Consider the following 24,130-nt stretch of genomic DNA (forward strand, 5'->3'; position numbering starts at 1 on the left):
AACAAAGTAAACCCCCCCCCCTCCTTAAGCACAAAATAAATTTTGTTACATTAATAACATTATATAACAGAGACTTGGCAAACTCAGACAGTAGCAACAACAATTTCCTTAGGTTTGGAAAGATTATTTAAAACTCTCTTTAGGGTAAAAAAAAAACATTATTACTATTATTACGGGCAACTCCAGGGAGTCATTAGACTCATCGAGGGAGGCCCCAAATCATATTCATCACAACTATTTGACATTCATACAGTATCTATCATACCTCGCCTTAAACTCATTCACTGTCACAGCATCCACTACAGACTCAGGGAGCGCATTCCACTCATTCACTACTCTAAAAGTAAAGAACCCAGCTCTAACACCTTTACTAACCACAATTTTTTCCCAGTTTCCATGGATGTCCCCTAGTCCTCCCACAACCAGCCCTGTTCTCAAAAATATCTTCTGAATTAATTTTATAGAAACCCTTCAGTAATTTGAATGTCTCAATCATATCTCCCCTTCTCCGCCTATCAACCAATTTTTGCAACCCACAAATCCTCAACCTGTTCTCATACGGTTCATTCCACAGACCGGCTATCATCTTGGTCACTCGCCTCTGGATGCTCTCCACCTCCTCCCCATCAAGAAGAAACCTAGGTGACCAAATCTGTGCACAGTAGTCTAGATGGGGTCTTATCAAGGCTTGATACAGAGGAACAATAACCTGCTTGTCTCTGCTTGTCAACGTATTCTTCAGCAACCAAGTGATTTGATGAGCTGTTTTGGTCACTTTTGCAATGTGTCCCCTAAATTTCAATTCCTTATCTACCAACACTCCTAAATCTCGTGCCTCATCAATTTCCTGGAGCACGGTTCCACCAATGCAGTAAACTGCTGCCAATCTTTTCACCCCAAAATGCATAACCTTACATTTTGCCACATTAAACTGACATCCATTCTCCTTAGCCCAGACCTCCAATCTATCCAAATCATCCTGCAAAATTTTGACGTCATCTGCATTCACTATTGCCCTACCCAACTTCGCATCATCCGCAAACAAATGAACTGTTCCTCTCAGATCATTTCCTATATCATTTATGAACAAATTAAACAGCAGTGGTCCAAGAACAGATCCTTGTGGCACACCACTAGTCACAGGCCGTCTTGTGGACTCTACTCCCGAGTAAACCACTCTCTGATATCTCTCCGTCAACCACCCTCCTATCCATCTCACCAACCCTATGTCCATTCCCATATGCTGCAATTTACTGATTAGAATTCCATGTGGAATCCTGTCAAAGGCCTTGGCAAGGTCCAGTAGAATCACCGTAAACCCATTACCCTTATCCAGTTCAGCCGTCACTGTGTTATAATACGTGAGCAAGTTACTGAGGCATGACCTACCCTTCACAAAACCATGCTGTCCCCGATACAGTATCCCATTTTCTTCTATCCAATCTTGTATTTTCCTCTTAACTATTTTCTCTAAGACCTTGACAATGATTCCTGATATACTAATCGGTCGGTAATTTACAACAGCAGTCTTGGAACCACCTTTATGCAGTGGAACTATTTTCCCCTCTTTCTACCCGCTCGGGACTAACCCAGACCCGAGACTCAAATTAAACAAAATGGTCAAGGGTACTGACAATTCTTTAGCTGCTTCTCGTACAACACGAGCTGGTATACCATCCAATCACACAGATGTATTGACAATGAGGTTATGCAATAGACTACTCACCGCCACTTCATTAACCATAATTTCCGTATAATCTACTGGTTTATTCGTTTCTGCAATGTCACCACCTGGATGATATACTTTTGCAAAGTGCTCACTCAGTAACTCAACTATCTCAACTGATTCAGTTACCTCCCTATCATCAGCATTCTTTAAAATCAATCTGCCATGTACATTTTTCCTTTTACTTGCTACATATCTAAAAAACTGTTTAGGATTCTCTTTAGCCTGCATGGCCAATGTTCTTTCGTAATCCTTTTTTGCTTTTCTTACCACACTTGTCACCCTTCTGGCCTGCGCTTTATATATCGTTCATGTGCCTGTCGGTCACCCTTCTCCTTAAATTCCCTCCATAGTTGTTTCTATTTTTGCAACTCAAGCTTAATGGTGTTATTCATCCATTTAACCCCTACTTGATTTATTATTCGGACTCTAGGTATACAGCCAACCATTGCTTCATGCAAGCACTTCTTAACTACCTCCCATGCACTATCAACTTCTAGTCCTTGCAGTTGTACATGCCATGGCACTGAACCAATCAAACTTCTAAGCTTGTCATACTTTCCAGCCCGATAATTCCACATGTACCCTGTCTTAATTGAAAATTCTGCACCTTTAGCCACCTCCCAAGTTAAGACCCTATGATCACTCTCACCGATTGGTGGCAATGTAGTCATATTTGTTACAGCCAAATCCTCAGATGTAATTACTAAGTCAAGCACTCTCTGACCCCTAGTATTTTTCATTACATGCTGTCGCAGATAGTTATCCCTTAATAACCGCATAAAATCCAGTTCCTTCCTCCCGTGTGTCCTCTCCTCACTCCAATCAATGCGACCATAGTTGAAATCTCCCATAATAATCACCCTCCTTCCACCCATTTCTTCTATTTGCTTGTGCATACTATCACCACCATCTTTTCCATCACCTGGTCTATAGCTGCACCCAATTGTATATTTAGTTCTGCTAGTCACAATCTCACACCAAATGGCCTCAAATGTGCTTTTTTCTCTATCCTGCAATTCAACTTCTATTCTCCTTGGCTGTAGCTCATCAGCTATCATCAACAATACTCCTCCCCCCATTTTATTCTCTCTGTCATTCCTGAACACACTATACCCATCACATTCAATCCCACTAGCTATATCATCTACAGTCAGCCATGTTTCACTAATACCTATAACCTGTGGTCTGGAAGTGCCAACCATGGCCAAAAACTCTTCCTTCTTGTTCCTAATACTCCTAGTATTAGTGTACATGAATTTAAGACCCCCATTAGCCCCAACCCTACCTTGATGCCTTATATTAACTATCCCACTCAGATTTGTTGTCCTTATTTGCTCTGGCATATTATATTCATTCTTACATTCACCTGCCTCCATAAGGACTGTATCTCTACTCCCCCCCCTAACAAATCTAGTTTCCCTGAATTTGCACATCCACTACATTCAGCAACACTTTCTCAAGTCTTCTTACACCGTAACCATTCAAATGCAAGCCATCCATCTTATATAGATCCTTTCGCCCATTAAACTCACTCCACACATCCACAAATTCCACACCACTCGTCATACATAACCCACGCATAAAGTCATTTGCAATTATAGCCCTCCTTTTAAACATTTCACTGTCATACCGTGGCAAAAGACTAATCATTCTAACTCTCTCACTCTTTTCTTTTGCTACCTCAAACAATTCATTCAGGTCCTCTATCATTTCCATTTTATCTCCTTTCAAATCATTCGTACCTGCCACAACAATCATTTCTTTCACCCTTTCCTTTTGCTCTCTAATAGATGCAGTTACGTCCTTTATGGTCGCACCAGGTTGGTACGATTTTGTCAAATCCTCTACTAACACACCTCGTACTAACGAGTCTCCATACAGCACTCTATCCTTCATTTTGTTCATGTTCACATTCATACGTCTATTTTTCCTGTCATACCTTTTATTATTGGTTGGTTCATTCAGTCTACTTTTGTTCATGCACTCTAGCTGCTGTTTTGCTCTTTCTATCGCACTATTCAACAACGCGATCTCACTCAATGCATCTATCTCATCTTTTTTGTTCTCTGAGAAACCATTTATACTATCAATCACACTTTCTACATTCACACTCTCACAATTTTCATGTACAACCTTGCCGTTTCTTGTCATATCCCTATTTCCTTCATTCTGAAGGTTGACAAAAATATCACACTCACGATCCAAAATACACTTCAATTCCGCATTCTCCCTACATTTTCTACACACATTCAATCCTTTATTATCATCTAACCACACTCCGACCGCACTCCGCAAAGCGTACATTTCACAGCTAGTACACTGACTCATTTCTTTTATGCTACCGGTCTTTGATAACGATGGCGAACCTTCATTACTGGCCGCCATTTTCCTTCGCACAGGTGCCATACTTATCTATAACGTGTTTTGTCAAATTATACGTTATAACACACCAAAAATAGACGCACTAAAATACGCAAGGCAAACAAAACAAAACTACACAATATTAAGTAATTTGTATCGATAACTGAAAATGATACTTATCTTATCTGGAGCTTGCACGAACACTACACATTACGAATTCATCTAGCGGAGACTTCCCGACATAGATTATGTTATAAAACACTTTAGTACACTAACCACGCTAATAAAGCTCCAATAATATACCAAAATTATAAGGCATTTTCACCTTAAGGTAATGGGACTCACATTAAGCAGCAGTAGCAGGATTTTTTGCACTAAGAAATGCAACTGACAAACATCAGACTATACATCAATGCTATGATTAATCTGTAAAAATTCGATGTAGCTTAAAAATATCAAAGTGCTTTACATTGTTTTTTACATAACATCGTTTTTCACATAGGTGAAGTTCCATGAGAACTGTAAATAATCTTATTTGTTTCTATGTATATTTTGCAAAATATCAGCCCTGTGGGAATCGAATGTATTTACTATTTTAACGTCAAAAACAAAGGCAATGCTTTCCCAGGGGAACTTTGTATATGTACATAGTTATGTGCAAGAGCGCAGAAAAAGTTGTTTATTAGTTTTGTATATAAGAGTTGCTTACTGCACACCTTTAACACCTTTAAAGATAGTATCTAAGAGTGCCGCTAGGTTTAGAGAAGTTTCTGCGGCCCCGAAAGGAGAAGCAAAGTATCAAAGAGGTCTGCTAATTTTAGAGACAAGTTTCCATGCCCGGCAAAATAAAATCAAAAGATTGCATGGAGGAGAACAAAGAGCGGATTTAACTTAAAAGAAGATAAAAGAGTCATGCCGAATTCTTTGGGGTTTACTACCCTTAGTGCAAGGTCCCGAGATTGCAAAATAAAAGGAGACGGAGTGGAGCGTAAGGGGCTTCCCAGTTACACTCGTTGCCAGAAAGAGGAGCTTCCAGGCCAGAGAGGGGTTTCCAGATGTTGCTGAAGAAGGAAAGGCTTCCAGATGCCAGAGAGAGGGATCCCGGTTGAGAGTTGGTGGCAGTTTCAGTTTCTTGGAGGTGGCAGTTCAAGCTATTGGAAACGTCAGTCGTCCAGGCATTTTCGGCGAGCCAAAGCAGAGGAGAAAAGGCTATGTAAATTACCTGAGGCAGCTTCGCTTGGAAGTTTTTCTTTTCGCTATGGGAGAACAACCTTTTGCCGGAGCTGAATGAGTACCGCAGTCCACAGCCCGCCATTTTCCCGATGAGATATTACTGAAGCCAGACATTCCTGAGGAAGCTCAAGATCTGAGATGAAAGAATTGCCTTAGAACTTTTTTGTGCAAGACTTTTGATTGAATGTGCGATACAGAGCATTTGTAAGTTCCATACTTTTGTACAATTCCTCTTATAGTATGTTATAGAAAGACTTTTAAGAATTTGGTTAATAGCAGTAAGAAGTAACATTAAGAGAATCGATTGGCATATTGGCATATTGATTGGCATATTGGCATTATCTTTACAATTTTTGATATAAAAATTGTAACAATAACTTAACAGAGAGTTAGCTAACCTCTTTGCAAGTACACTAGAAGTTTATTGCATTTCGTAAGCAGAGAGTAAATAAGATTATGAGTTAAAGAAGTTAATTAGTGTTAAAGTAAAAGGGTTCTAATTTATGCTACAGATTTTTATAAATGGAAGAAATTTTCCCATTATTTAATTCATGTATAATTCGTAAATAAATGTGTTTTAATTATTTGTTAAAAGAGTGCTGCCTGATCTTTTATTTTACAACTGCACTGTTCTTAAATAATTCGGACTTGTAAGCGGGAAATAATTTAAGGCAATAAAAATGCAGTTCAGTTACTTACGAACCACGAATTGATAAAAGAAGCGAAGTTTCTTTTATCAATGTTAAAGTAAACATTGATAAAAGAAACTTCACTTGTGAGAGAGAGAGGGAAATCTACCAAAAGTTTTATTTAGTCTTATAAATTAAATTAAATGATATATTGGTGGGGGCAGTCTGACAAATAAATTTCCAGTATTCATCGGCATTCGACTAGTAAATACGGAAGGTGGGTAATCATAGTACACAGTAGAGTAAGTGAGAAAGGATAAAAGAGAAAAATCGCATTAGAGTAAAGTTATAAAGAATTAGGAATAGAATAAAGATAGAAGAAAGTAAAGATATAAAGTTATTACATATATAAGCAGAAAAAATAATATACATTTACAATGCCACAGACAGCAGAAGATATTACAAATCCATCTATCTTCTTCATTTGGCTTCCTCAGTGAGAGGGTGCAGCAACCATTTCCTTCCAGTTTTCTCTCTCTGTTGGTGGCTTTCCTTTTTGTTTCTGCATAGCCATGTGATCCTGTCCATGATCTTATATCTTAAAACCATGTCCTTTGTTTTTTACCTCTTGATCCTTTTCCCATAAATTTTTCTTCTAAAACTGTTAGTATCCTGTCCTACTGAATCTCTCAGTACATTCCTGCCAATCTCATCTTTCTTTGGATCATTTCCTGTAATAAAGATCTGTGTTCTCATTCTCCGTAGGATATCTGTATTTGTCGTGTAACCTGTCCATGAGATTTTCAGAGCTCTCTTATAGTACCACATTTCAAAGGACATTATCTGTTGTCTTATTCTCTTCTTGAATACCCAGGTCTCACTTCCATATGTGAAAACTGGCCACACTAATGTTTTTATTCTTTTCTTTGTCTCGATACCCACAGAACTGAGCAGATCTTATTTTTCCAAAAGGTATCTTTAGCTATGGCTGTTCTTCTTTTTATTTCTTTATCTTGCTTTCCATCTGTAAGTTCAGTTTTCATATTGTTTATGAATATTTCTGGAATAATACATCTGTTTTCTTTTGAGATTTTCATCTATAATCTATCTATAGTAACATTAACTGCTGTGACAGGCCACTGAAACTAACATATTAAAGGGAAGATCACAAGAAAATAAAGCAACTAAGAAAACAAAATATCAAAGTACAATGGAAAACAATAAAATATAATACATTTGCTTAAAAAAATTCATTAAAAAAAATGACACATACCAGAGTTTAAGAAGACATTAAAAATAACTGAAGAAAAATAAAACAGACTGCTTCAGGATGAAAGCAAGACAGGTGAGAAGAGAGTACTATAAAACCTTTAAAGAATATGGAGAACTGACCAGTTTCTGGGCCAATGTCTAGTCGACATCTTTTCTTGGTGTGCTATTATTAGGCATTAACATGGATACTCAATGAATAATTGACTTTTGGGCCCAAATCAAACAAACTGTATTCTTTATTGCATTAAACTACACACAGAGAAATATGATGGTTCAAAATGTGTAAAATAGAAGGGAGAAGGAAGGTTGTAAAGCATGGTTAATATATTAATCTTATCCTCTAATATATATAATATATTAGAGGATGTCAACTTAGGACTTTAGGTCTTTTGCAAAAATGTATAATAATGCATTTTATATTATTTCCTACCTTCAGTCACATGGGTATCATTACAAGTAGTGTGCTCTGAAGATGTTGCTTAAACAATACATAATAAATATCTTATGTATATATAAAGCTTAAGGAAATGTAAAAGTAAAAAAAGCAAATTTGTTTCTTAAATTTCATCCACGTACTAATTAATTTTGATATATATAATATTACATACATAATAAGTTCATAACTATTTTAAAAATAATATTTACCTAAATACAAAGACAGCAGTACATAACTTGAAAATTAACATTGAAACAAACAGAGATCTGCTTGGGAAAAACATCTGTCTTCACTATTCTATAATCTTCAAATAATCCTATAACAAGAAATTCATACTAACAATTTTATGTAATTAGTTTATCAAGATACATTTCCACAAAGTTTAGTAAAACAATTGTTACTCCAGCATTATATCTGGAACAAGGATATAAATTTGGTACCATGCAAGACCAGATAACATATGTAAATAAAATAAAATTCTACACTTATGAAAGTATACAGTTTCAATTTAAGAATCTTCAATATATCATTGTATGCATCATATTATAGCCTAGCATTTAGAAAAAATAAAAAATAAATAAATAATAATAATGAAATATCTGTAATGCTTAGCAGATCCTACTAGTAGTGATTGGATCACAGACTGTGTGATCTCACATTATAGCTGTGGACAAAACATGAGAAAGTAGTTTCTGTCAAAATGTACTGGCAAAGAAGCTTTAAACATCTTGGCACTCCTTGTGAATTCTACAATAAAATCTATTCATACCAACTAAAAAGAAATGAACACATATGCATCACTCGCTACCATATAATTCTTTTATGTTGCCCCCCCCCCCCACACACACACACACGAGAGGTTGCAATACCTATAACACAAATACCATGTACGGGCGAGTAATTAAGAAAAGAATCTATTAATGTGCTTCTTGAAGACCAACACATTATAGTTCCTAGGAGAGATGTTCCAAAGAACTAATATATGTGGAATAAAAGAGGAGGATGGGAAACTGATTTAATAACTTTGGAGCAAACTGAATATGAATGTTGATCAGGTGTTGTTAATATGTTAACATCTTTAGTGCAAAGTGGAAGGATGATAGAGGTCAATACTATTATTATTATTACTGGTGACTCCAGGGAGTCCTTAGACTCATCGAGGGAGGCCCTAAACATCATGTCAATGCAACTATACGACATTCTCACAGTATCTATCATACCTTGCCTTGAACTCACTCACTGTCATAGCACCCACAACAGACTCTGGCAGCTTATTACACTCATTTACCACTCTAAAAGTACAGAGCCGAGCTCTAACACCCTTGCTAACCACATTCTTGCCCAGCTTCCATAGGTGTCCCCCTAGTTCTCCCACCACCAGTCCTGATCTCAAAAATATCCTCTGAATTAATCCTATAGAAACCCTTTAGCAATTTGAATGTCTCAATCATATCTCCCCTTTTCCGCCTATCAACTAATTTCTGCAACCCACAAATCTTCAACCTGTTCTCATACGGTTCATTCCATAGACCTGCTATCATCTTGGTCACTCGCCTCTGGATCCTCTCCACTTCCTCCCATCAAGAAGAAATCTAGGTGACCAAATCTGGGCACAGTAGTCGAGATGAGGTCTTATCAAGGCTCGATACAGAGGTACAATAACTTGCTTGTCTCTGCTCTTCAAAGCATTTTTCAACAACCGAGTGAGTTGATGAGCTGATTTAGCCACTTTTGCAATGTGCCCCCTAAATGTCATCTCCCTATCCACCAACACTCCCAAGTCCCTGGCCTCATCAATCTCCTGGAGTACAGTTCCACCAATGTGGTATATTGCTGCTAATCTTTTCACCCCAAAATGCATAACCTTACATTTTGTCACATTAAATTCACATCCATTCTCCTTAGCCCAGAACTCCAATCTATCCAAGTCGTCCTACAAGATTTTGTCATCTTCTGCATTCACTATTGCCCTACCCAACGTTGCATCATCAGCGAATAAATGAACTGTTCCTCTTAGATCCTACCCTATATCGTTAATGAACAAATTAAACAGCAGTGGTCCAAGAACAGAACCCTGCGGCACACTACTAGTCACAGGCCATCTTATGGACTCTATTCCTGAATAAACTACTCTCTGATATCTCTCCATCAACCACCCAGCTATCCATCTCACCAACCCTATATCCATTCCCATATGTTGCAGTTTACAGATTAGAATTCCATGTAGTATCCTGTCAAATGCTTTAGCCAGGTCCAGCAGTATCACTGTAAACCCATTACCCTTATCCAGTTCAGCCGTCACTGTATTATAAAACTTGAGCAAGTTACTGAGGCATGATCTACCTTTCACAAAAACCATGCTGTTCCCCGTACAGTATCTCATTTTCATTAATCCATTCCTGTATTTTTCCCTTGACTACTTTCTCCAAGACCTTGACAACAACTCCTGATATGCTGATCGAGCAGTAATTTGCAACAGTAGTCTTGGATCCTCCTTTATGCAGTGGAACTATTTTCCCCTCTTTCCACACCTTCAGGACTAAACCAGACCCAAGACTCAGAATAAACAACATGGTCAAGGGCACTGATAATTCTTTAGCCGCTTCACGTAAGACGGTGCCGGTATACCATCCAATCCCACAGATGTATTCACATTAAGGTTCTGTAACAGACTATTCACCTCCACTTCATTCATCACAATTCCCGTATAAACCAATGGTTCCTTCATTTTTTCAATGTCACCACCTGGATGATATACTCTTTCGAAGTGCTCGCTCAGTAATTCCACTATATCGACTGATTCAGTGACCTCCTTACCATTAGCATTCCTTAAAATCATTCCGCCGTGTACAGTTTTTTTTTTTTTTTTGATTGCAGCATATTGAAAGAACTGTTTGGGATTCTCTTTAGCTTACATAGCTAGTTTCCTTTCATAATCCGCTTTTGCTTTTTTTACCACACTTGTTACCCTTCCGGCCTGCACTTTATACCGTTCGTGTGCCTGCAGGTCACCTTTCTCTTTAAATTCCCTCCACAGTTGTTTCTTTTTTTGCAGCTCAAGCTTAATGGTGTTATTCATCCATTTAACCCCTACTTGTTTTGCTATTCAGACCCTAAGTATACAATCAGCCATTAACCTCCTGTAAATGCTCCTTGACGACTTCCCATGCTCTATCGACATCCAGCCCTTGCAGTTTTACATGCCATGGCATTGATCCAAGCAATCTCCTAAGCTCATACTTGCCAGCACGGTAATTCCACATATACCATGTCTTAATCGAAAATTCCACACCTTTAGCCACCTCCCAGGAATCACTCTCACCAATAGGTGGCAACATGGTCATATTCATTACAGTCAAATTTTCAGATGCTATTACCAGGTCAAGTACTCTCAAACCCCTAGTATTTTCAATTACATGCTGTCTCAGGTAGTTATCCCTTAATAATTGAATAAAATCCATTTCCTTCCTCACACGTGTCTCCTCCTTCCAATCAATGTTACCATAGTTGAAATCCCCCATAATAATTACTCTCCTTCCACTCATTTCATCAATTTGTTTATGCATACTATCTCCACCATCTATTCCATCACCTGGTCTATAGCAGCATTCAACTGTATATTTTGTTCTGCCAGTCTCAATCTCACACCAAATAGCCTCAAATGAGTTCTTTTCACTATCCTGCAATACAACTTCAGTTCTCCTTGGCTGCAGTTCATCAGCTATCATCAATAACACTCCTCCCCTCATTTTATTCTCTCTGTCCCTCCTAAACACACTATAACCTACACATTCTATCCCACTAACTATATCATATTCCGTCAGCCATGTTTCACTAATGCCAATAACCTGTGGCCAGGAAGAGCCAATCAAGGCCAAAAATTCTTCCTTCTTTTCCTAATACTCCTGGCATTAGTATACATGAAATGCAAAGGTCCCTTTGTCCCACCCCTATCTTGATGCATTATTCTAACTATCCCATTCCGATTTCTTGTCTTTAGTACTGGCTCAGGTACATTATATACATTCTTACACTCAACTGTCTCACTGATATCCGCATATCCACTCCCCCCCCCCCTTGGTAGTTCTAGTTTCCTGGTTCTGCACATCCATTTTCACTTCATTCTCAGCAACACTTTTTCCAGTCTCCACATACCAAATCCATTCAAATGCAGGCCATCGATCCTGTATAAATCCTTTTGCCCATCAAACCCATTCCACACATCAAAAAAATCTTATGCCAATGGTATTCGGTATTCCCAGGTGGTTACCCTCCCAAGTACTAACCGAGCTCAACGCTGCTTAACTTCGGTGATCAGATGAGAACCGGTGTACTCAACCCCAGATGAATGGAGCAAGGTCCCATGAAAATATCTTCAAAAAAAAAAGAAAATGTGGAAACAGATCATCTATGAGACAGTGATGAAGACTCCTGGAAAACATCAAGTAGTCATAGTTTTTGATATACTACTCCAAAGTTTAGAATGGCATTCTAAGGTTGGGTGGTGTGATTTATATAAGATGAGGAACTGTGCTGAGAAGTGGTGTGTGAATAAAAGATGATATGGATGTGATGTGTTTATGCAAGAAAATGCTCAGCTAAAGAGAAAACTAATCTTGACTGGAAATCTGAATATTGTCAAAAATAAGGAAGAGTGAAGCAAGGAAGATCATATATGTCTAGATGGTAGAAGCCCTTCCTCACTTGGTGAAGCACCACCACACCCTGCACTTACTGAAGATCTGAAGTGCCAAATATCATGTTTGGTCTCCAAAAACAGTTGTTCTGGTTTCTATCCCCCCCCCCAAAGCACATCCTTTCTCCATGCAGTGTTAGTGATATCCTTCAACGGTGTCAAACAAACCTTTCCCATTCTAAAACAGTGCCACAGGCTGACTTACAGATCAGCTAATGCATAATTCCACTGCTACATGCTCTGCCAGTTTATGCCTGGAAGGGGTGGGTGTGGGGTCCATGTATTGGCATTGTAAGTCACATTATGACAAGAAGAATAATTATTCTCTGCATAGGATGTCCAAGAGTATCTCCTCCATATCTCTACTCAATATTTTATCTATTACCTAATCAAAATGAAACATATCACAAATAATGATAATGCCGCTGCATTTAAAATAAACCTCAATGCAAACTGCAACTACAATCACCATAGTCCACCTTCAATGTCCAAATTACACGTTGCATGATTTCTTTTGACATAAGGTTGGCACCAGTGTCTTTGTGAAATCAGACATTGCTTGGTAGAGAATGCCAATTTCAAATCCTCTACTTCTGATCTACACTGGCAAAGGTTAAGGTTTCCTTACACTATTCATCTCATCTGATACATTTTCCACTCATCACATTCCACAAACCATCGCAACTTCATCTAATCTCTGAATTTTGTACAATATCCAAATAGTAAGGTTCATCTTTCTAGGTGACCTTAATGTCCACAACTCCAACCGTAGAGATCACAATCTTGTGTAACCTGAATACATCCTCCAGTCCCTCCCAAATTTTCATCCTTTGGCACTACAAAGGTACCAAACAGAAAGACTTCTAGAACTTATACTTTTCTTTTTCATGAGCAAACTACTGCTTCAAACACCTGGGCTCACCAGTCCAGCTGTTGAGAAATTATATTCACCGGCATGAATGTTTTCATTTGCCGTTCTACCAAAAAAAAATCCCACCCACTTTCCAAGTCAAGGTGCAATACAGTAATCCCTCGATTAATGCGCCCGATTAGTGCATTTTCGATTAGTGTGTCATTTTTTTTCGATACCCAAATTCGATTAGTGCGCCTATATACATCTTTTGTTACGGATTTTAAAAATTTTCTATCTATACATTTTTATGTCTAACTATTTTAAAAAATCACTAACCAGAATGAAATAATTTAGTTACAGATTTAAAACATTTTACAAAGTTATTTTTAATGGCATACTATACTACTTCCATGTACACTATGTTCCAAATTTTTACCGCCAAAATTTATGTAGTCTACTATACTCACTACGCTCACAAATTCAAGACCCTTCGACAGTTCTGCGAATGTCACAAAAAGGATAATTCATTCCAATAACAGGGTAATCAATCCGTCTTCTGGGATGAGTTGTTTATTATTGCACATTGGAAAATTAACTTGTATGATCATTGTAGTTTTTTAAAGTGGTAACTATTTTGCTTGTATAACAGTTGAAAAATTTTATCTATAAAGCAAGTGATTTCGCGTGTTGGTGACCAATTCGTACATCTTTCACTTCTTTCTCCCCTTCAATGATAACATCCAAGAGTTCATTAAATCTCATTCTGAAGAATTGAGTGATTCCCACCTGCTAAATTTAGATGCACAGCGGGAAGATCCCGAAGAATATAAAGAAAATTTAACCACTGATAGTCAGCCAAAAGAGATTTCACAGAAACAATTTGAAAATATTTTTCGTACAATCGAAGTTTTTAAACAGCAATACTTAGAGGCTGACCCTGATGAAGAGAGAAGCAGTAAAATTTGCAGAAGAGTAGAAGAGGCAATAAGGCCATACAGTCGGTTGTATGAAAAAAAGAAACAAAATGCCTGCCAAACTATGTTAGCTCAATTCTTTGTTAAGAAGTAGAATAATAAAATTTATATTCTGAATATGTTTTATTGTCTTTCAGCTTCATGGTTTTCCTTTAACTAGACCCTGAGAAATACCTTAATTCTTTTATAAAAAAATTAAGGTTCAAAAAAAGAAATTTGAGGAACGAATTATACCTTTTCCCATAGGTAATTATATTTGATTAGAGCATTTTAGATTAATGTGCCTGTTTTAAAGAACGCATTAGGCACACTTATTGAGGGATTGCTGTATTACCAACTCACTCCTCCCACTTTCACACAGACGTTTGGTTTCTGCAATATGTGTATACTATAAATGTTTCAATGGGAAATGTTCATCAATAATTTTCCCCAACTTAGTACTAAGCTCACTGGAACATGTGCAGCTGCTGCTCAACATCCCTTCACAGTGCACCTTGAAACCCACAGAACAAGCTACTTTCCTCCTCCTTCATCCCTGCTACTGCTGTATTGTGGAACAGTATCGGGGGAAGAGTTTCCCAAGGAATACAATATACAGTCTTTTAAATCAAACGTAAACAAGTTCCTCCTTTCCCAACCCACTAGCCATATATGGTACTAATGTACTATGGGTTGATCAACCAACCTCTTGTATATGGACTCGACATAAAAAAAATAAATAAATAATAAAGTGTACCAAAGCAATTGAAGAAAAAATGCAGCATACTGAAAGTAGCTTGCAACGAAAACCCCCCAGCTTCATACTCAGCTTAAGCTCAAGTACACATAAATGCAAAACATCTGTCACCAAATCAAAATCTGACTTCATGATGGCCGATAGCTAACCTCCTGTCCAAATGAAACAAGTGCCTTCTAATCCCCTGTAAGGCCATTGGATACAACATATGTTCATCTGTGCTTCCATCTCTATAATCCAGATGGCATCACTGTTACAGCAGTCTAACACCAATGCATGGAACCAAACGTATATACAGTCTATCCAAAAGTCCACCTTCCAGCTACTGACCAACTGCCATCACTAAATTTAATCCTCTCCAAAATAATGGAGAAAGTTACTGACAGTCCACATCCCAACTATCTAGAAGTTCCCAGTTAATCAACGATGACCAGTTTGGATTTTGCCTCTGCAGGTTCATGGCTGACCTCTTAACTTATATCAGCCACCTTTAGACACTTGCCATTACTGGAAAGATTTAGATAAACATGTTCTGCTGCTATGGTATTTTCAGCACATTTGAATGTAGCTGGCATTGAGGCATACTCAGTAAATTGTCATCCTACATAACTGGGTGGTAAGCATTTACCCTGGTCAGACATGGTCGAGAGATTCCTCTTTTCAAGCTTCTCCACAAATGTAGGAGTGCCTTAGGGCTCTTTCTACTCTACCCTCAATCTCCACTAATCTTCTCAGCAGCTTCGTTGATGATAGTACACTTCATTTGACAAACCATGAACTTCAGACATCCCAATCTTCAAGATCATCTACAACTAGTGCCTTAAATGCTTATCTCCATACCATCCTTCAATGGGGGCAAGGATAACTTGGTTGCCCAAGGATCTCAACTTACCTACACTTACCCTCAGTGAAACACAAATTACCAGAATCAGTTCTTGTTTATTGTCCTGACATTCCAGCATCTAAAAAACTAGGCATTCTTCTCTGCTCAAGTGCTACTTTTCATCTAATCCAGTTAAGTCAGTACAAATCATAACTGTGCCCATCCTTAATATACTGTACATGTTTGGGGTGTGGCATCTCAAAGCATATCTAAAAATTCATGGTGAGCAGAGGAGTGAAATTTGGCAGACAGATGATCTCTCCCTTCCTGATTCACTTCAACCACTCTTTCACAGCTTGGCTGAACTGGCTGAAAATTAACATTCTCCTGGTTTATGCTAAGCCTGTTGAAACAAGTGCAGTAGCCTAATATCACTTCTCAGTCCAACTCCAAACACACAGAACCAGCTTCTCCTCTTCTTCTTTTATGAGGAAGAGGAGAAGCTCTCCTCTTCTGAAACAGTTGACAGAGGTAGATGGAAGTGCATACACCAACTATTCAAGTAAAATTAAAATGGATTTCTTCTTTTCCTACACCCACCTGTATCCACACAAGTACTGATTACGGCTTAAGTCTTGGCTATTTTTCTGTTCCCAGGATATGAGATGTTTTTTGCAAGTCCTGAAACTATACAATTCCACTCCCAATTGTCTTTTTGTATTATTGCCATTAATAAATTTATGAAATGAATAAAATACAGGCTTGAATTTTTAAAAAAATATTATAACATTTTATTTTGATTAATGTAGCCAAAGAAAAAAAATTAAACAAAAAGTAAACACAATACAGATGCAAACAAAATGAAATTTCAAGGTCATATATAATCATATAAAAAAATTCAGCATGGAGAAGTACAAAAAAGATCCTCTCCTTCATGCTCACATGGTGATCAGAATACATCAAGAAAATTATGGAAACAACTACCATGTTAGAGTAAAACTTCAGTTTAATATAAACCAAAATAAACACTCGCCATTTTGACCTTCACATTAAGGTAATTATCTGGAGTAAATATATATATATATACAAAGAAACAAGAGAAACAAGCTGCACTACAATCACTACAAAACAAATTTTTTTGCAAACATTTTGGAGCATTAACACCCTCAAAAACAGAGCTATAACAATTTGCTCTAATGAACAAGCTCTTAAACAAGAGCTTGTTCATTAGAGAATTAAATTTAATTCAAAAAGAATTAAAAATTATTAGCAATACATTTATAAATAATGGCTATAGCAAAAATACTATTGATAAAGTTCTTCATAAAACTTCATCAAAAAATAATATACAGGGTGTTTGGGATAAATTTGACAGTTTCGTAAGGAAAAAGAAAATCTTCTTTGTATCTATTAAATTTAATGAATTGACAAAAAAACATTACAGGCAGAGTTAATTACAATACTATCAACAAGATTTACTCAAAATAACCACCATTAGCATCGATCACAGCTTCAATTCTGCTTCAGAACCTCGAACAAGCTGATGCTACAGTCTCCCTGGGAAGGGCCGCAAAAACTTTTAATTTTATCCATTAACTGGGCTTTTGTATTACTGGAAGTGCGATTGGTGTCTTTTTCAACTGCGCCCCATACAAAATAATCCATGGGGTTAAGGTCTGGGGAGTTTGGAGGCCAAACATTTGGACTGGTGAAGTCGTAGAAATTTTCAGACAACCATTTTTGACTTTTCCCAGAGGTGTGGCAAGGGGCCGAATCCTGCTGCCATACATACGGCCTACCATTGGCTACCCTTGTTATCCAGGGCTTGACTACAGTTAGCAACTCCACGAACAAAGCCCGAATTCCAATGCCAGGGTTCTTCAACACCTGTTCCTGCAGATTTGCGAGGAATTCTGCTGTACGAACGCAATCAGATCGTCTGCTAGGGATCTTTCTTCTTGCTACATCCTCGTAGTCACCATTGCAAGTCTCTAGTTCATGCCTGATTGTTTTTACTGTATTCAGGGAGCATTGGGCAGCAGTCGTAATATCCTTATTTTGATGGCGGGCACGAATCATCATGATACAAGTTATTCTCTTCCATGATTCAGGTGGGTTCCAGCTATCCATCCTTTCTGACATCTTGTATATGAATGAAGAAGGGTCCAAACTTTTAAATGAAGAGAAGTGTGTGTTAATACATGTAACTTACGGAAAAATATAATTAATTATAAATATGTCAAATTTATCCCGAACACCCTGTAAATTACAGTAAAACCATAGCTATCCCATACATTAAAGGGTTATCAGAAAAAATTAATAAAATCTTATACCGTTATAATCTTAATGCCACTTTTAAACCACCTTTAAAATTAAAAAACATATTCAACTCCTCTAAGGATCCTCTCCTCCCGCTGCACATCCTGGAGTTTATTTGCATCTATTGCACCTGTAACTTACCTTATGTTGAGGAAACTGGACGTACAATCCCTATCCATAAAATTAAATTTAACAATTTTGGTGAAGCAGGCCTCTCAGATCACGCTCTTAACACCTACACCAAATTGATTGAAAAAGTACTTTCTTGTTACATCATACAAAAACCTGGTATGAATTTAAAGAAGCCTGTGAAAGTTTGAGTAACCACCCTAATCTTAACAATAATGGTGGCATAAACATCCCAAACATTTGGATGGCACACATTCAGTCCACTTAGTTTCCAGCAAATCCTGACTTTAGGACTCTAAGCAGTTTTTCAGCTTTAATTGGCCACTATCCATACCAGTTGGTTGTAATTTTTATATATATACTTATATAAGTAATGTGTTATTTTTATTTATTAATTATTTTTCCTTTTTGTAAACACAGTGCTCTCCAGCTTAATTTAATTTTGCAACCTAATAGATAACAATAATATAGGACTCTAGCTTTGATGTAGTAAGATTTTTTTTTTTTTTCCCACCAGAGGTCAAGCCAATAGTTGTAATGGTTGGTCAGTAACCTGAGCATGCCATGTAGATTGCAGTGCAGCTTGTTCCTTTGTGTATATATATATATACACACACATGTATACTCCAGATGATGACCTTAATGTGAAGGTCGAAATGGCGAGTGTTTATTTTGATTTATATTAAACTAAAGCTCTAATACGGTAGCTGTTTGCATAATTTTCATGATGTAAGTACAAAAATGACATTTAATTCAATTTTTCATTTACAAAACAAATTTTTAAAAATATTATAGCATGTACAGCTTCAACTGTTAATCAAATTTGTATTTTAGTGACGAAATTACCTGCCACTGAAAATATAATTTCATATACTATATAACTCTGATTGATTGTCGATAATGCTTTGTATAACAGATCTAAATTATTTGTTCTTTTCCTAGATGATTCCAAGATATTTCTCTTTTGATTATTTTGTAGTTGACAACTACAAAAATTTTTAGAATAGCTTTCTGACGTTGCATGTTTAATTTATTATCTATTCTATATATATATAAAGATAAGCCAAAATGAAACGTTTTTATGTCACATTTTTTGTCTCTTCATTGTTTTGAAACATCCAACAATGTGTTTGCCTTCATGAGACAAACACACTGTGTCTCATGTCATCAGAATTGAAGGAGAACCAGCTTACCAGCCCGGAACTCAGGGGATTGGGCACCATAGGCTCCCCCTAGTATTATATATATTATATAAATATTATTTATATATATTTATTATATATATAATATTTCATTTTCTGATGTATTAAATTCATTGTTTTCATTAAATGTTCTGTATGATACTGAAAAGTCAGTCATGATATTAAATAGTCAGCATAAGACAGCAACACTGCCTTTGAACAATTAACAAGCCATCTTTTTTGTATTTCAGAATTATATAAATATTTTAAAAAACAAATCTTTTTTTTACTTTCTCCAGTCCTCACTAAAAGTGCTTCACATCCTTTGATATTTCTGAATTTATTTCACTGAATTTTTTAATAAAAAAAATATGACTTCAAATAGCAAAATTAAAGCCATTTACTTGCACCTGTGCAACTTAAGAGCTTTTCAATTATTTTCTAAAGTTGTACAGTCATCCCTCGACTAACATTAGGGTTCCGTTCCATCCGGCAGAACTTAAGTCGATACATCAAATCAACAGAGTTATAGGGGTTAGGGACTTAACCATAATCAGTCTACTGTCATTTTAATTTTTAAAACCTCATTATAAATCTGTATTGCGTGTTACTGCCACTATAAAACAGGAGAATAATCACCCAAATCTTCCTCATCCATAATTAAATATATGCTGTGGCAAATAATTTTCCTCCGTAATAATTTTATCCAATTTTTCCACAAACTCCTTGGCAGCCTTCTCAGCACTTGGAGATTTCAATACATTTTCATATTCTGCAGCGCAAAACGCTGCTTAAATTTCATAAACCAACCGGAAGAAGCATTGAATTCGTAGTCATAATCGAGTTCTGCTTTCCCCTTCAACATGTTGAAGAGACTTAGTGCTATTGCGGTTATGGTCATAGTGCTAAAGGATATTTGCTTTTGGTTCAGGTCCTCTATGCATGATGCAAGTAGCATTTCCATATCACCGATAGGACCTTGTTGTTGCTTCGTCACTATCGTCGATTTAATGGAAGCAGATCCTTTCACAGCCTCTACGATTTTATCCTTATTTTTCGAAAATGGTCGTCACTGTAGAACGAGACCATCCGAAGTCATGTGCGATCACATTAACGGGCTTACCAGCTTCATGTTGCTTTATAACTTGCAACTTCGTTTCAAGATCAATTGCTCTCCTCTTTTCTGTGATTCTTCACTAGGTTTTTTGATTGTGCGTGTAGGGGCCGTGTTGCACAAAACATCACGAAATACATAATGATAAATACAAAAATAACCCATTTCTCAAACACAAAATTAACAGAGGAACTGTTGAAGACATGTGCCGACTACCGAGGGAGTTTGCAGTCGGCACCGTGTCGGTTGCCGCTGAAAGCGCTGTTGTCACTGTGGATGCTTTATCTTACGTCCGCTTGCGTCTTGTTCGAAAGTATAGCCAAAAATGTTATTTATTCCCTTATGGGATCACGGACGTATCTTTGAAAGGACGCAAGTCGAGGGATGACTGTACTACTATTTTTTTTTTTTCATTTATTACCCACATTCAGATGTATTAAGGTTTTTTAATAGAATTTTTCAGTTTTAAGAATCTTTTACTCATAGTAACAAGAAAATTCTTGTATGTTTTTAGGTCTAAAACTAAAAGCTGATCTTTGTTAAGATCATCCTACTACTCATCATCCTACCTCCCTCTTTTACCTTGTGGTATCGAGAATTTATTAATCACTGGACCTCAAACCATTCACAGGATAAGGTTCAGCCCTATGTCCTGGTGTATCCTATGTCTGTAGTGTTGAGTTCTCAAGGCTGGTTTGCCTGCTTTGCTGAATGAAAAACCCCAGGATAAACTGACAAAAAAATTCTACTGTCCACGCCCAAGACCAGCTAACTTCATTATGGCTGAGGAAGATCCTTCAGCTCTTCACGTCACCGACAGGAATCGAACCTAGGACACTCCTTCCTCAGGCATATGGTTGCGAAGCGCACAGCAACTAGGCTAACTGCGCAGACTTTTCCCTATATATTTTAACATTTTAAAGTCATATAATATTACTGTATTATATTTATAAGAAACACAAATCAATTAATAAAATAATTAAATTAATACTATTACTCATTAAAGTTTCATTAATTCATAATAATCTAGTCTATAATCTAAATATATGATACAGTACTTATTCTACTAAAATTAAAAATGATAAAAATTACTAAATTTGACACTTTTCTCTTTTACATTAAATTTATGAATTCTCTTAAGTCTTGAGCTATCTTCCCCAGAACTAGAGACAAGAAAAATTTAAAAATTTACCAGAATTCCTGGAGCTGAAACCCCACCAGTGATGGGCTATAGGTAATTCTACTTCTTTTGTGTGTGTATTTTTTTTGAAAGGTCACTGAAAATGTTTAATTTTTTTTTTTTTTTTTTTTTTGATAAGACAAATTCACATAATGGACCATTTTTCTGGAATAAAAAACAGAACAGACAAATTATTAGTATGTTGTTAATTTTTGTAAATGTTATCTAACACACAAGTGGTATAAGAACTTATAGCTCATCAGTGCTGTGTGCGAGTTCACACACGGGAATAATATTATAGAACTGATATTACTAAATACCTGACTTGTTTGCTAGGAATTAAATTCACTAGAGGTAAAAAATGTTATATTTTCAATATCAAAAATCAGTGCAACTGACAAAGGAAGAACTCTTCATTCTGTCCCATCCTTAATTATCATGCATAACACAACTATTAGTCACCAGGAACAAGTTTTTCAAAGCACTGGAGTATAGTAGATACTAGTTCACTCGGACAGTTCCAAAGATTGCTAGTTACTGCATTCCCACAGATGCAAGATCCTTGAACACTCATGTGCATGTCAGAAGAAGGTGAATCCATTCCGATAATAGGGTAATCAATCCGTCTTGTGGGATGAGGTGTTTATTATTACATGTCAGAAAATTAACTCTCCTGTTATGAACATTGTAGTTTTTAAAGTTGTAACTATTTTGCTTGTATGACAGTTGGAAAATTGTACATATAAAGCACATGATTTTGCATGTTGGTGACCAATTCGTACATCCTTTATTTCTTTCTCCCCTTCAGCATGAATTGACTCTTCTTGGGAATCTGCAGAACAAGTTCTATGAACATGCAATAGTTACTGGTTTGTAACATGTCAGTTATGCTGAGCATCTAGATACAATATGAGTTACTGTAACACCATCTCAAGATTAATATCATGCTCTGTGAAAATAAGCATACTTGGATGTGTCACTGAAAAGGTTTAAACTTTTTTTTTTTTTTTGATAAGACAAATTTACATAATGGACCATTTTTCTGGAATTAAAAACAGAACAGACAAATTATTAATGTTGTTAATTCTTATAAATGTCATAACTGGTGCAGCTGTAATTATGGCTGAAAAACTAGTTAGAGAACCAGCATCTAACTATTGACTGTGATATTCTCTGGTCAGAACATGAAAAACTTCAGTTTTTCATGAGATGAAAGCAGTTTTTCATCCTCTTCCATGGGATGAAAAATCGGAATTTCCCAATAGCAGAGTTAGAAGGGAAAATGAGCTAACTATGTTTGAGACTTGCAAAGTCACCATTATATATATATATATATATATATATATATATATATATATATATATATATATATATATATATATATATATATATATATATGATTACTAATATTAACTCGGAGTTGGGATATGTTCATTTTTTATATAAACTGACTAAAAATCCAAGAATTATAACAAATTGAGATTTATTTGATATGCAACATGTTTCGTTGGGATCGACTTCATCAGGTGTTAAGAACATAGAAAGCTATTAAAAGACACTGAAAAAAAACATTGAGACACTCTAAAGCTATAAAATTATAAAGCTATAAATTCGACTGTAAATTACAGTTATTATGAACTTGAGCTATAGTTCGTGTTAAAGTTCTATTGTTGTACACCTGTGTGTGTGTGTGTGTGTGTGTGATTCCGCGAGATCTCCAGTATCTGATAGTAGAGCTGAAAGAGTTAGGCAAATTATAGCTGAGATTATTGTTCATATGAAGAGGGTCCAAGGTAATTTCTTTTGACTCGACAATGCAGCGTTCTACCTCATCATGGCAAATGTGCAGGTTTGAAGTTGTTGTCCAATTTATTTCATGTTGGAGGCTTTCGTTATTTGTGTTTATTGAAAACAGGACATGGCCTGATAGGGCAGTAGCCATGGTTCTCTTGTAAGCAATGTCTCTCTGGTGTTCCTCGAGACGTAGGAGGATAGATTTCTCCATTTGGCCATAGTAAGGTTTTCTGCACTCACATGTGATTTTGTATACACCTGGAAATTGTAGAAGGTTGTGAGTTTGTCTGTAATTGCTGAAACTTGATCTTATTTTTGGAAGAGTTGAGAAGCACGTTTATATGTTAATCTTCTTTAAGATTCTACTCAGTTTTTTGGATAATGTGCTGATATATGGCAAGGAGATATAACCTTTGGAGTCATCCTGTGTCTCCACACACACACACACACACACACACACATTCGGGTCTCTTTTTATGCGGATTTGAAGTTATGCAGTGCATAACTTCAAAACTTATGTACCGTTGCACATAATGAACAGCGTGTTGCAGCCCATTCTGGCATAATGTGAGTAATGTGTATGCAGTGAGTGTCCATGAACTTTAAATTTGCATGTAAGTGTTTGTCTTTTCATTATCAAAAGTCTAAATTTTGCTAATTTTTATTTTAAA

The 24,130-nt window shown here is 36.6% G+C and overlaps 1 protein-coding gene across 3 annotated transcripts in view; it reads right to left on the reverse strand.

Annotated features, from left to right (window-relative positions):
• The window catches only part of Pcif1 (Phosphorylated CTD-interacting factor 1), a 300,185-nt gene that overhangs the window by 259,559 nt on the left and 16,496 nt on the right, over positions 1-24,130 (reverse strand). For 2 of the 3 annotated variants that reach the window (XM_090408077.1, XM_090408079.1), the window contains exon 2: positions 7,870-7,976. The gene's annotated coding sequence lies outside the window, so the exon portion shown is untranslated. Of the gene's footprint in view, positions 1-7,869; positions 7,996-24,130 lie in introns of all 3 variants that reach the window. The other variant, XM_090408078.1, reaches the window with a different exon arrangement.

This window comes from Typopeltis vanoorti, chromosome 18 (assembly GCF_054136105.1).
Source record: "Typopeltis vanoorti isolate ZY-2024b chromosome 18, IOZ_Tvanoo_1.0, whole genome shotgun sequence".
Classification (NCBI taxonomy): domain Eukaryota; kingdom Metazoa; phylum Arthropoda; class Arachnida; order Uropygi; family Thelyphonidae; genus Typopeltis; species Typopeltis vanoorti.